Raw genomic sequence first — 14,843 nt, forward strand, 5'->3', positions numbered from 1 at the left:
TCCGCTCAATCTACTGATTGGGGAGCCATATGTTACGATCTTTTGGGTGCGATTCTAGATATTATTTATGGAGGTCGGATCGTTATGGGCTAGTTACGAGAGAAATTCCCAATGCCGAGGGATGATTTGACCGAAGTACAAAGAGTACGATATGCTCCGGCGTACATCCTTCAGATCATCGAAGGTTATCTGATGCCGGATAAGTCACGAAACCTCGTACATCTAAGGTGACTGCTGAAACTTATCGATTTTAGAGCAGCTGGTGAACTTAGTTGGGGGTCTACCATGTTGGCAACATTGTATCGGGAGATGTATCGGGCAACGCAACCAAATAAAATCAACATTGGAGGTTGCCTCTTATTGCTACAATCATGGGCTTAGTTTCGCTTTCCATTTTTCCGTCCTCGAGTAAACCACCCATATACATTCCCACTCGTAACAAGGTAAAACTTATATTAGATTTTACAATTATTAAATAGATTTAATAAAATATTTTTACGTCATCGATTTTTGAATATTTTTGTACAAATTATTTTTATATTGTTTCATTTAATAAAATAGATGTTCTTTTGAATATTTTTATACAAATTATTTTTATATTGTTTCATTTAATAAATTAGAAGTTCTTTCAATGTAGACATGTTGGCATTTTATGACTCGGGTTCCTACACCACCCGCATAACTTCTATTGGCTCGTTCTTTTCCAGATATCCATATTATCACGTATTCTAGTCGAGAACGGTGGACGTTTTGGTTTGCAAGACAATTCTCTATTCAGTAACAACTTAAACAGAGCAAGCGATACAGATGACCACTTACGTTCATTTGGGACTGGTGGGAATACGCGTCTCCACACGTTGTACATGTATTCTAATTTGTATACTTCGTCGACATAGCTCATGGGATCCAAACTGAGATTCTGACAAGCTACAATTACATGAGCGCATGGATAACGAGGTGCATCAAGCCTCCCACAGTCGCAAGTCCTATTTCTGAGGTGTACATGATATTGTCCATCGACAATACCTTGGTTCGGTCTGTCGAGCTCCTTCACCAAAAACTATAGGTTGTCGCGATCGTGGCACGCTACATGCATGGAATTGGCTCGCGCCTTAGCCTTATTAATTTCTTGCAATACCTTCCGGCACCATACATGACCTCCCTATATTTGACCTTTATAACTCGTTGCTCGTTTTGGGAATAGTGCCACCAAACAGAAGTATGTCTCCTTCACAACCGAGGTTATTGGCAAATGACGCGTTTCTTTTAAAACAAAATTGATGCATTCCGCCAGGTTTGAGGTTTAATAATTTGGTTATTCAAGTGAAGAAAATGTTTTATAAAATAGTTACGTTATGATAATTATTTAATAAATTGGTGGTAAATGTTTTTTAACTCCATAAACGAAATTAAAAAGCGTCGCATATTAATATATACTCTCATTTAGATTAGATCGTGCCATATGTTTACAAAAACCGTAAACCAATCTAACTCAATCTCATCAAATAGCTATTGGGATAGTGATAAAGGATTTGCAATGTTTAATTTTTTGTTGGCTTCAAATACTAAATTAAATATTGAAGTTAAAATTAAATACCAAATAGTATATTAATCCTCTTTCATTCATTATCATGTGACTTCTTAAATAAATCTAAACATAATTACAATTAAATTCCAATTTTAAAATCAATAGGTTGTTGTTGTGTAGTGGTTATCACGTTAGTCTTACACACTAAAGGTCCCTAGTTCAATCTTGGGTAGCAACATATATATTTTTTTCAATTTTTTTCAAAAATTAAACCCTAAAACCCTAAATAATTAAAAACATAATACCCTAATTTAAAATTTCCTAAACCCTAATCAAACCCCAAAACTTTAAACCTAGGCCCTAATTTGCGAATAACCCACTAGGGATTACACAGCCAAAAGCGCGTCCACGTCAGCGCGCTTTTGCCTGACACAAGGAAAAAAGCTTTAAACCCTAAAACCCTAAATAATTAAAAACATAATACCCTAATTTAAAATTTCCTAAACCCTAATCAAACCCCAAAACTCTAAACCTAGGCCCTAATTTGCGAATAACCCACTAAGGATTACACAGCCAAAAGCGCGTCCACGTCAGCGCGCTTTTGCCTGACACAAGGAAAAAAGCTTTGACATGAAAGCGTTTTTCCATGATATCCCCTAAAAGCGCGTCCACGTTAGCGCGTTTTTGGGTTTTCGGTCCATACCCGTCATTATTTTTATAAACGGCCAATTTCTGTAAATAATTTAAAAAATGACCTTTATTGGTACTATATCTAGATACTTTAGTACATAAATTTGAATTGGTAAATTAATTATTTAGATCCTCAAAATTATTATTTTTAAAATTTTCAAAAATTTTATGTATTATTTAGAATTTTTATTTATTTAAATTTTTATGAATTTTAAAAATATTTATGAAAATTTGGATTTTTTATAAAAGTTGAGAATTTTAAAAATATTTTGAATTTGAAATTTTGTTGAGAAAGACTAATATGCTCATTTTTAAAATTTATAAGAACTGTTTACACTAATTTATTATTTGAATAATTTAAATTATTTAAATTATTCGAATCTAAAATTTAACTTAAATTAAACTTAAAAATTAAATCAAATCGAATCAAATTTTGGTGATGAATATTCACTGTTGATCAAAGCGTTCTTCGTAGCATCACTACGTTTTTCCTTCATCACACATTTAATTTATAACATTTTTCGTATAATCCCTTTTAATCTCCACCGCTAATCCCAACCTTGTCACCACTTAGCTGTTAGTCGGCGTAAAGCAGCCACACTGGTGTAATAAAAACTCTGGAATTGCTAGGTGGCCTACGTGCGATGCCCAACAAATAATTTTACCTATGTCATGCGTTCCAGTTGGGGTTGCAGTCAGACCTTGGATGGGTAGTAGACTTGTTCATGGGTTGGGCCACTTAGCTCGGCTCGAAGGTCCGCTTGAAATGTTGCAGGGTTTGGGTAAAAATATAGGCCTAAAAATGGGCTTGGACAAAAAAATAAAACCCGTTTAAAAAACGAGTTGGGTCTCGGATAAGAAATTTTTGGCTCGGGCTCGGCCCGAATTCACTAAAAGACAAAAAAATCTTTTTTTTTTGTTTTTGTTTTTTAATATCATTTTCTTATTGTTTTCTTCCTATTTTGCTACCATTTTATTATTATGTTGCTACTATTTTGTTGTTATTGTTTGGATATTGTATAAAACTTATTTTATTGTTAATTTTGTTATTATTTTAAAGACATTTGTTAATTTTGTTATTATTTTAGAGGCATTTGCTTGTTAAGTTGCATCTATCTTAATGATATTTAAGTATACATATTTTTTAAAATTTATTTTCAATTTGTTGAAAATATTTATTTTGATATTTTTAATATTTTTGATGTATTATATATATTTTAAAATTATATAAAAAATAATATGAAAAATAATATGGGCGGGCCGGATCTAGCCCGAGTTTTAACATTTTTATCCGGGTTGAGCTTGAACAAATTTTTAGGCCCATTTTTTGGGTCAAGCCCAGACCTAACAAACGAGCCTAAAATTTTAATTGAAACAGGCCCGGCCCGGCCCGATCCTACTCATGCATACCTCTAATGTGTAGTGACCAAAATTCGATTCCCACTTTGCTCCACCCAGAACATCTCTTTCACATTATATATGTTGAAGCTCCCGAAGCAAAGGAACATCATAATTGATATCCAACCATTTCATGATATCAGAACTCTGATGTTAACCCACAAAACAAACATCATAATTGATTCATAATTACAAAAAGAACAAAACATGAATTGCCTAGCAACACAAGAATGTGCACTTGGCCATAACAAAACTTGCCCTAGAGAGGCAAAACTTCTAATAAAATGTTACATAAATATATATTTTTATTTGAATTGGTATTTATGTTTGATTTCTGTTATATAATATTAATGGTGTTAATTCTTTTATATTGTCCAGTAAATATTTGATACATGGTGATTATAGTATCATAATGACGACATCATTCAAAAACCATTAAAAATTAAAAATAATCATATAAAATATTTTATAATTTAATTATAAAAATAAAAATAAGTATAAGAAACAAATGTCTTTTATAAAAATAACCAAAGAAAATAACCTAGTGGTTAGAATTTAAATTATTAAATTTAAAAGGTTTTTTTATTTTGTTTAAAATTACTGATTTACCTTTAATTTCATAGTTGAAACAAAAAAAAAAGATTTTCCACTTCAGTGTATTTATCTTCAAAACAAGATTTAAGTTGAAAATTTTCTTACACCAAAGTTATAACTTTTTGAAAAAATAGTTACTGAAAATTTAAAAATAGAATGTATTTTTTTATCAAACATGAAAGTGGACTGACATTTGAATGTGAAATAAATATCATTCTATACCTAAATAGACATTCTTATAAAAAATATGTTGTATACTTCTTTTAAAGTAAATTAATTTTTAGAAATAATTTGTCTTTTTAATGAAATCTATTTTAATCAATTTTACAAAATATATTTTTATAAGAATAGAAAATTATAAATTTTACATATAAATAATATTGTAGATTTTTAATAATTTTTAATTCTCAGATACGTCATCAACGTCACATTTTAAATATTCATTGGACCACATGGTAAAAGTTAACAACATTAGCCTCAAGTACCATTTTGTGTAATGAAAACCAAACATAGATACCAATTTGGACAAAAAAAACATAAATACGAAAATGAACATTGAAACTAAGGTAGTCAGTATCGCATTGGTGGACACACTGTTTTTCTACTAGAACTGGTACATACCTATACCAATTTGTTTCGGTGTACTGTTTTAAATTTATTGATTTTTTTTAAAAATATTTAATATATGTGTATAAAAATATTTACAAATATCAAATAAATGATACTGAATAGATTTTAAATATGAAATATCCATCAATTATATAAAATATTCATTAATAAATTTTGCAAATAAAATGTATGATTCAATAAATTAAAATTAACAAAAATAAGAAGCCGAAGGGCAAGGGATTTTTTCGATAAAAGAGAAGATAAAGGATGAGTGAGAATTTTTTCTTTGATAATTAGGTGAGTGAGCTTTTTATTATATTTTAATTTTTATATTTTAAATGTGAAAGTATATCCCAAAAAATTAAAATATTATACTTTAATTTTCAGTGTAATATTTTTTAGCGGTCCATATATTCTAATTAAGTCTTTAACACAATAATAAATAGTTAAAATTTATATTTTTAATTCTGATCGAAATAAACCGGTACAATTAGTACAGACCAAAACTTTCATCGGTATGCATCAATTGGTATGACCAGAACGCATACAGAACCGACCACCATGATTGATACAAATAATATATATTTACCCTAAAATGTTATCACCTTTTAAATATATAAAAGAAAATCTAAAAAATGGAATGTGTTTTGAATTATTAGGATGTAAGTTGTACGGGGAAGAGAGAAAAAGAGTTAAAATGATGGCATGTATCCAATTTATTTATTCCCATCTAATAAATCTCGAATTTGCACAATCTTTTCTTTTCTTTTCTTTTTTGAATAGGGAAATTAATTCATCAGCATTTAATCTAAAAAAGAAAAATCATTAAATATTTGTCATTGATGGTGAAAGATAAACTTCATCAATAATATAAAGGTTTTAACCTTAACAACAATGAAATATTATATTACATTAATAATTAACTTTATTATAATTTAAGCATGACATATTGTCTAAAGCGGTAAGTAAAATCAACAAAAAATTGAGAATCTCCAAATTATAGAGGAGGACGACAAATTCTTCTCTAAAAATACTTGCAAAAGCAAGTGTATATACATGAGCAAGACTAAAAACTTGTATAAGATAAGACAAAACCTTCAAAAAAGAATACTTATTAAATAATGAGAAAAATAAAAATAAAACACAGATATTATCAATCTATGTGAGTGCTACTAATTTTTCTTAGGCATACTGCCCATGACATCATTGATGAAATCTCGGATCGTGGAGTGCGAAGATCCTCCGTCCATCAAGCCTCTCCTAATCTTTTCACTTATCTCTTTCACCCTTTTCCTAGCATCACGACCTTTGTCCATCATGCACCTAATTCCTTTCTCTATCGTTTCGGCCCTCAAAATTTCAACTTCACCGTTACCTATAACTTCTATCCTATAATCCATTTTAATCTCCACTGCTACTCCCAACTCAGTCACTAGTTTAAATGCATTCAGCTGTTGCTCCGCGTAAAGCGGCCACGTCGCAATCGGAACACCAAACCATATACTCTCCAGAATCGAGTTCCACCCGCAATGCGATACGAACCCTCCAATAGCCGGGTGGCCTAGAATCGCCACTTGCGGTGCCCAACCAATGATCTTACCAATGCCATGCGTCCGATCTAAAAACCCTTCTGGCAAAATCTCCGACGCGTCATCGTAGTCAGTTTGGCTTGCCATCGGGCCCTTGAATGGGTCTGGTGGTTGGCGTAAAGACCACAAGAACCGGTGCCCACTCTGCTCCAGTGCAGAGGCGATTTCTTTCACTTGATCCTCGTTGAAGTTCCCCCCGCTCCCGAAGCAGAGAAACACCACCGATGAAGGAGGTTGTTCATCCAACCATTTCATGATATCAGAATTCTGATGGACCTCACTTTTACGCTCGAGATCCAATATAGGTCCCACTGGATAAACGGGTGGAACACTACCATTAGAAAGGGAACTGATTGCATGAGATTCTAGCTCCCAAAAAGTGTTTATCATTATACCCTTGGCTTTTCTGAGCCATCTTACCAAGGTAGTCGCCATAGAATTAGATTCAGGATTGAGCAAAATAGTGGGGAAGAGTTTAGATGAAACAGGGTTGATATAGGAGGGTATGGTGAACTCAGTGTCTGAGTCCTTTAACTCAACGATGTTAACATTTTGCTCATCCTGAAGGGCTAGTGCATGGGATTGAAAGCCGAGAAAAGCTGCACTCGATGCGTAGAAAACATAACTAGGAACACCCAACTGGTTTCCCACATCGATGAACGGAGTTAGAAACAAGTCGAAAACAAACCCGATGAATCGAGAGCTGGAGTGGTGAAGTATGTTTTTGGTAGCGTCTTTGACTAAGGGTGCATGGGCTTACAAATTACTGATATGATTGGAGAAAGAGATATCTTTTTGGGTTTCAGGTTGAGGGAGGTGGATGAATTTGATGCGAGTGGCAGTGAGAGAGTGGATGTAGGCAGCGACTTGTGCATCGGGGTTTAACTTCAAGATAAGGACGGTAATGGAGAGTTCGGAATGGAGATCCACCAAAAGCCGAGCCAGTTCGACCATAGATGCGAAATGGCCCATTCGAGGCATTGGGATGAACACTAGCTCCGCCATCACCACCACTGAAACAGAAACGGAAAACAGTGAAGCGATGGAACACTACAGGAGGGAAAGGATATAAATACCACGTTACCTTTATTTTTTTAATAGTTTAATATTATATCAATATTAATATTTTTATTTAAAATTTTAAAATTTTTTATCTTAAAATAATTAAATTCAAATAAAAATCATTAATTTAATGTGACGTACAACATCAAGTGTTCCAAATTATAATAAACTTAGAAACATTTCTAGAAGGGTTAGCCTATATTAGATTATGAAATTTGGGGCAAAATACTAATAAAAGCCTATTTTTTTAAAAATTACTAAAATGAGCCCGGTAAAAAATTAATTACCGGAATTACCCAATTTCTCGAAATCACGTCCACGTCAGCGCGTTGTCTGGTGACTAGGAAGGAAAACGCTTCCTCAAGGAAGCGCTTTGTCCATGTGGAAAGAAAACGCTTCCTTGAGGAAGCGTTTTGCCCGTGCGTGAACAGCAGCAACAGCTAATTTTTTTTAAATCATAAAAATTTGATCGTGTTAGCAATGGCCGGAGAATTGCGTGAACAGCAGCAACAGCTAATTTTTTTTAAATCATAAAAATTTGATCGTGTTAGCAATGGCCGGAGAATTAATTCGTCTCGATAACAAGCACATATCCGTCGGACAAATGAAAATGATAAGTGTTAAATTTAATTTTTAAATATTATTTAAGATTTTTTTGATTTGTGCAATTTTAAATAATTTTTATTTTATTATTTCTTATAAAAGTCTGTAGATCGGATATTGCAATGCTATAACCGTAATATGCATGGACCTCTATTACCGTTGGTAGAGAATTACCTGTGAGAAGCGGGTTTTTGGCACGTGGCGGCGGTAGGCTGGAGATGCAAGTTGGACCCGAAACTCATCAGTGCGTTGATTGAGAGGTGGAGACCCGAGATGCACACATTCCATCTTCCATGTGGAGAGTGTGCTATCACTTTGGAAGACGTAAATTTGCAATTGGGATTGCCAGTGGACGGATACGCAGTCACCGGGTCTGTTCAATCTGGTGATTGGGGAGCGGTATGCTACGAGCTTTTGAGCGTTATTCCGGATAATATTAATGGAGGTTGGATCGAGATGGGCTGGTTATGAGACACATTCCCGAAGCCGGATGATGATTCTACCGAACTAGAAAGAATCTGATATGCTTGGGCATACATTCTTCAGATAATTGGAGGTTATCTGATGCCGGACTTGTCACGGAACCTTGTACATCTAAGATGGCTGCTGAAACTCATTGATTTTAGAGTAGCTGGTGAATTTAGTCGGGGTTCTGCCGTGTTGCCAATATTGTACCGGGAGATGTGCGGGCAACGTGACCGAATAAAGCGAAAATCAGAGGTTGCCTATCACTACTGCAGTCATGGGCACGGTTTCACTTTCCATTTTTACGTCCTCGAGTGGACAACCCATATACATTTCCACTCATAACGAGGTAAATTTTATATTAGATTTTACAATTATTACGTAGATTTAAAATATAATCGTATGCTAAAAATTTATTTAATTAGGTGTAACCATTCGACAAGTTATGCTCGATTACCTACCTCTCTTGAAGATATACGACTTCTATTAGACCAACGGTCGGAAGCACAAGTAAGTATTAAATAAGATAGATATTTCCATGATGAGATAGTCAATTGGTATTTAGTATTTAATATTTAGTATTATGTATTATGTATATAACTAATATTTCCATCATGTTCATATAGTTTCAATGGACACCATACGAGGATCCGGCAATTCGGGCAGTAATTCCGGATGAGTACTTCCAAAATCCAAACGCTTGGCATGTGAAAGTCTCATTGGCCAACTTTGCGACCGTTGAGATACACAAGTCGGACAAAGTATTTAGGCAATTTAGATTCCGACAACCGATTCCCGTGGCACCTGAAGTGTTGGATGATCATCACAAAATTGACCTGCGGCAATTGCATACGGATTAGCCGAGATTCTGGTCACACTACATCCAAATATGGGAAGATCGGTATGATTATATACATACTCGGGAACCGTCATCGTTCTAGAGTTAGCGTGCGTGCCGGAATACATGCCATGGTTTAGGATCCATGGCAAGTCGTATTTATTGTCGAAAAAGGAGAGGCAGCGACAATTGCGTGTCCAAAGGGAATGACGTGGCCCTTTAAATCCAAAAAGAAGGGACGACGACGTAGGCCCATCAACAGCGCCCACACAATCACTCGACCTATCAACAATGCTCATACAATCACCAGGCCCAACAACAGCACCGGCACAGTCACCCGGCCTAGCACTTCAACCGACGATACCCATGGCACAGCCTTTTCAGATGATGCCAGGTGCGTATCCTAGCCCTTTTATGTATCCTAACCCTTATATGTTTCCCTTTTCTAGTCTTATGGCAGGTTGGAGTCCATGGCCCTGTTCATCTCCATTTTCGATTACGCCGAGTAGACTGCCAATGTATAGGCCACTGTCGCACGAGGGATCGCAGGAGAGGCCGTCGAGGAGCTCTTCTTTTCACCAATCCCCATCACCATATGGGTTTCAAACAGCTTCGACGTTGGTGATGCAAACACCTCCATAGTTACTATTCTATCAAGGTGGCTTATCGTCCCAACACCGACAACCAGATCCCTTACCGGAGGAACCATAATCCTCGTCGGAGTAACCACAACCCCCGCCGGAAGCTGGACAAAAGAGGAATCTAGCGCGTAACTGTCGACGGCCGCCATGTGGCACTGAATTCGACGGGCACAGAGATTGATTTTTATTTTAATATATTTTTACAAACATTTTGAATATTTTAATATTATTTGATGTAATAAAATAGAAATTCTTCTATATTATTTCATGTAATAAAATAGAAATTTACTTTTACATTTTTAATATAATAGATCTAGAAACTCCAACGCATCATCTGCAGAAAGATCGACATTATGCATGTGGGCTGGAGGTGTGTATGCCCTGAATCGTGGATCTTCTTCTTCATCTGAACCCCCTTCAACATCTTCAGGTTCGGTTGGAATAGGCTCTGGTTCAGAAAATAATACAACTTCTACACCATCGGGCCCGGGCTCTCGAGGTGGATCCACATCAGAGTCATCTTCTAACCCACCATCATCTGTAACGTACGAGGTCCCCTTACTGGTGGACGTCATAGGGAGTACATCATCCCTTCTTCTGGGTGTTTCATAACGTCCCCAATTGGATGTAGATTGCCAACCACTAGAAGTTGATGCCGTTCCCCAGTACGTATTTCCAACATCAAACATCGACCCACCGAGGTGCATATCCCATCCACTAACAGAGTATTGTTTAGAGGTTGTGTGTTCCATACCGCTACCAAACATGGGTTGTTCCATGTTTTGTAACCCACTAACCGAGTGTCGGGCAGGGGTCGTGTATACCTCTCGAACAGCAATCGCAAATGCATCATTTGGCGATGTAAATTGTACAAAAAACTCAATATAGGGTGCTCCACTAGCGAGATGAGTCTGCACCATTGCCTCCAAGCTACGAGCACCTTTTATGTCGAACGAGTCATATGTCACCGGATCAACAGAAGAACAAAACTGATACGTAATAGAAAGAACTTTCATTGGCGTCGTTCCGAATATTTTACGCCTAATTCTTTTACGAAGTTCTGTCAAATCTATTTTATGGTTAAAAACCAGTCGCACTATATTCTCCGATAAAAAAACAACACCGTTCTCGGTATGACGAATCTCACCTTCATAGTAAATAACAACACTAATACGTTCACTCATCTTTAATTTCTATCCTTCTTAGCCTCTCTAAATTTTTTTTGCTGTAACTTATGCAATTTGAGAAAAAAAATTTGCCTTATTTATAGCCTCAGGCCAAATAGGAGCTACTGTAGCAAAAGCGCGTCCACTAGAGGTGCTCATGGTCGGGCACCCGGCCGACTCGACGAATTCACCAAAATATGGGAGGGTTTGGGTAAAATATAGGCCGAAATATGGGCTTGGGCAAAAAATGAGGCCCGATTAAAAAGCAGGTAAGACCTCTGCACCACTTTTTGGCCGGCCTACTTTCCGAATATAATAATTTTTTTTATTTTTTTATTTTTTTAAATTTTAAAATACTTTTAAAATACTTTTTTAAAATTTTTTAATTTTAAAATATTTTTAAAATATTTTAAAATATTTTTAATTTTAAAATATTTTTAAAATAAATATTTTTATTTTTGTTTTAATTTTTAAAATAAATTTTTGGTATTTATTTTAAAAACGGGCCGGGCCGAGCCCGGGCTTATGAATTTTTTCCCGGGCTGAGTCTGGGCAAAATTCTAGGCCTATATTTCGGTACTTTTTCCCGGCCCGACCCATGAGCACCTCTAGTGTCCACGTGGGAGCTTCTTTCAGTACTTTTGCTGACAATGCATCCTGCTTAAAGCATTTTTGACACTATTTGCTGAGAAACGTCTTCTCGAAATTATTTTTTCAGGAGCTACTGTAGCAAAAGAGCGTCCACGTGGGAGCTTTTTTAAATTAACAAATAATTTAATTAACCCTAAACCCCAAACCCTAATTTATTTAAGTTTTTCCTTAAAAACCCTAAACACTAAACCCTAATCTAATTTTTTTTAAAATTTATAATTAATTTACTCAAGTAACCTTAAACCCTAATTTATTTGATTTTTTAAAAAAACCCTTAACACTAAACCCTAATCTATTTTTTTAAAATTTTTAATTAATTTACTCAAGTAATCCTAAACCCTAATTTAATTGATTTTTCTTTAAAAACTATAAACACGAAACCTTAATCTAATTTTGAAAATTTTTAATTAATTTAATTAAGGAACCTTAAACCCTAATCCCTAATTTATTTAATTTTTTCTTTAAAACTTTGATCCTAAAAACCCTAAAACCCTAACCCTAAACCCTAAACTAAAAACCCAAAACCCAAAACCCTAGAAGCGTTTTGCCTACATGGACAGAAAGCGTGCCCTCAAGGATGTGTTTTTTGTCCACGTGGATAAAACGCTTCCTTGAGGAAGCGTTTTCCTGCTTCGTCACCTGACAACGCGTTGACGTGGACGCGTTTTCGGGGAAATAGGGTCATTCCGGTAATTAATTTTTTACCTGACTTATTTCAATAATTTAAAAAAAAGGGTTTTTATTTGTATATTGCCCTGAAATTTGGGAAGAAAAAAATATAATATATACTAAATTTTGGTGATTATGACAAAAGATTATGTCAAAGATATGAAATTCTCATATTTCCAAATCGATGGTTGACTTGTTGATTTAGGTTTCTGATAACTTGTTTGGAATTTTAGAATTTTTTTATATATTTAAAATTTTTTATTTTTTTAATTTTAAATAGTTTGTTATGAAATGAATAATAAAAGAGTAAAGAACAAGAAAATAGATGAGTAAAAGAGAACAAGAAATAAGAGAACAAAATAGAACGTATTTTTCTTGATCAATAGCAATGTTTATAATGTTTTTCCAAAGTCTATATTTATAGAAATGAGAAACATAAATGAAATCAAACTATACTTCTAATGAATTTTAGAGTTACAAAGTAAATCAAACTTATTTTGATCTTGATGGACGTCTACTTAATAATAAATATTCATAACACTCCCTTTAGATGACCATTGGTAGATAACATGTTCCGTTAAAACCTTACTAAGATAAAAACCCTGTGGAAAAAATTCTTAGTGAATGAAAAAGAGTACACTTACCCATAATATGCATAACATGCTACCTCATTAAAAACTTTATTAGGAAAATCCAGTAGAACAAAACCTCGGTTACTGGAAAAAGAGTACAACGTGTATTTACACTCCCTCATGACAACATCACATAATATCTCATTGTAATACCCAATTTTAGCCCGGACTCACATATGGAAACATAATCTTCGAGGATATGCAATCTTAGATATGATATGCAATCTTAGATATGATATGTAATCTTAGAAGATATGATTTTGTAATCTTAGAGATTTAATTTGTAGATACCCTTTAATCTTCGCCGTTGATGTAATTGATCTGTACCGTTGGATTTGGGGAGGCTCAGCTATAAATAGAGGCCTCTCCCTTCATTGTAAAGAAAAAGAGAATGAATAAAAAAGGGAGAACGATTGACAGTTTTTTAAAGGTGGCTTACTGTTTTCTTTTTTTTCTTTTTCGATTATTTTTTACTTATTTACGATTTTAAAAAAGGGAGAAGGTGATACCACTGCGAATTTTATTTATTTATTTTATTTAGCCCTAATAAAGTGACGCGTTTCAAAGGATGGAGATATTTTCCCATTCGAGCCCTATGAGTTATTCGCGCCTTTTAATTGGCCCTTCATTTTTTTTTAAATTATGTTGATTTTCAATTTAATCATTAATCTTTCATTTTAGGTTTTTAGTCTATTTTATTAATTTTGTTATTATTATTATATTATATATTATTATTATTATACCTACATATATGTGCAAGATATGCATGTTAATATATATACATATATATTTTAAACGTTTTAATATATATACATATTATATACATACTTTATTATTATTTTATTTTCATAGTTTTTATACATATATATATACACATTTATATTTCATAATATTTATACGTTTACCCATATTCTATGATTTTTATATGTTTATATATTTTTGTAATATATACACATATATTTATACTCCATTCAAAGCTTATTATAAATATTTTCCACGTTTTATATTATACTTATATATTTCATTTTTTGTAAATGCATGAATATATTTTATATGTATATATTTATATTTTCCTTGTTTTCATAAATGCATTATGTGTTATATATATATATATATATATATATATATATATAAGTTTTATAACCCAAAATTTTATGAGTAAATTATCTTTATGTCTTTTATTCTTCATAATTTCAAATGTATATATATTTTGTACCTTTTTCTCTTTATATTTTTTGTTTATTTCCTTCATTTGCTTATTGATTTATGTTTTCATTTATATTCATTTGATATTTTACATGTCGTTCTTTATGTACATTAATTTCGTTTATTTCTATGCCATTGTTGTATTTATTATTACATTTTATATTTAATGTAGCATCACATCATTTTTTTTCGATTTTAAAATTTTCAAAATTAAGATAACACTCGTATTTAGGATTTTCAAGGAAATTGAGCCCTAACGTATTGGGTTCCGATTTTCTTCGTTAAATCCAACGATCGAGGTTGCTCATTAATAAAAATATATAAAATAAAAGCTTGTTGTTGGGGAGTTAAATATGTTGTATCCTAACGTATTGGATGTGACGTATTGATTTCTCGAGACAAAGATTTTTTGAAAAAATAATAATAAAGGAAATATTTCAAGTTTGAGATTTTGAGGAATTGTGCCCTAACGTATTGGGCCGCGATTTCTTAAATCTTAAAC

At 33.5% G+C, this 14,843-nt stretch overlaps 1 non-coding gene and 1 pseudogene across 1 annotated transcript; one reads left to right on the plus strand and one right to left on the minus strand.

The window, feature by feature from the left end:
* The first annotated feature begins 1,693 nt into the window (after nucleotides 1-1,693).
* Nucleotides 1,694-1,766, plus strand: TRNAV-UAC (transfer RNA valine (anticodon UAC)). Its single transcript has one exon. It is a non-coding gene; the product is annotated as a tRNA-Val (tRNA).
* A 4,035-nt stretch (nucleotides 1,767-5,801) lies between these two features.
* LOC105796981 (anthocyanidin 3-O-glucosyltransferase 2-like) lies at nucleotides 5,802-7,462 on the minus strand (annotated as a pseudogene).
* Between the last annotated feature and the right edge of the window lie 7,381 nt (nucleotides 7,463-14,843).

Source organism: Gossypium raimondii, chromosome 3, assembly GCF_025698545.1.
Source record: "Gossypium raimondii isolate GPD5lz chromosome 3, ASM2569854v1, whole genome shotgun sequence".
Taxonomy (NCBI): Eukaryota; Viridiplantae; Streptophyta; class Magnoliopsida; order Malvales; family Malvaceae; genus Gossypium; species Gossypium raimondii.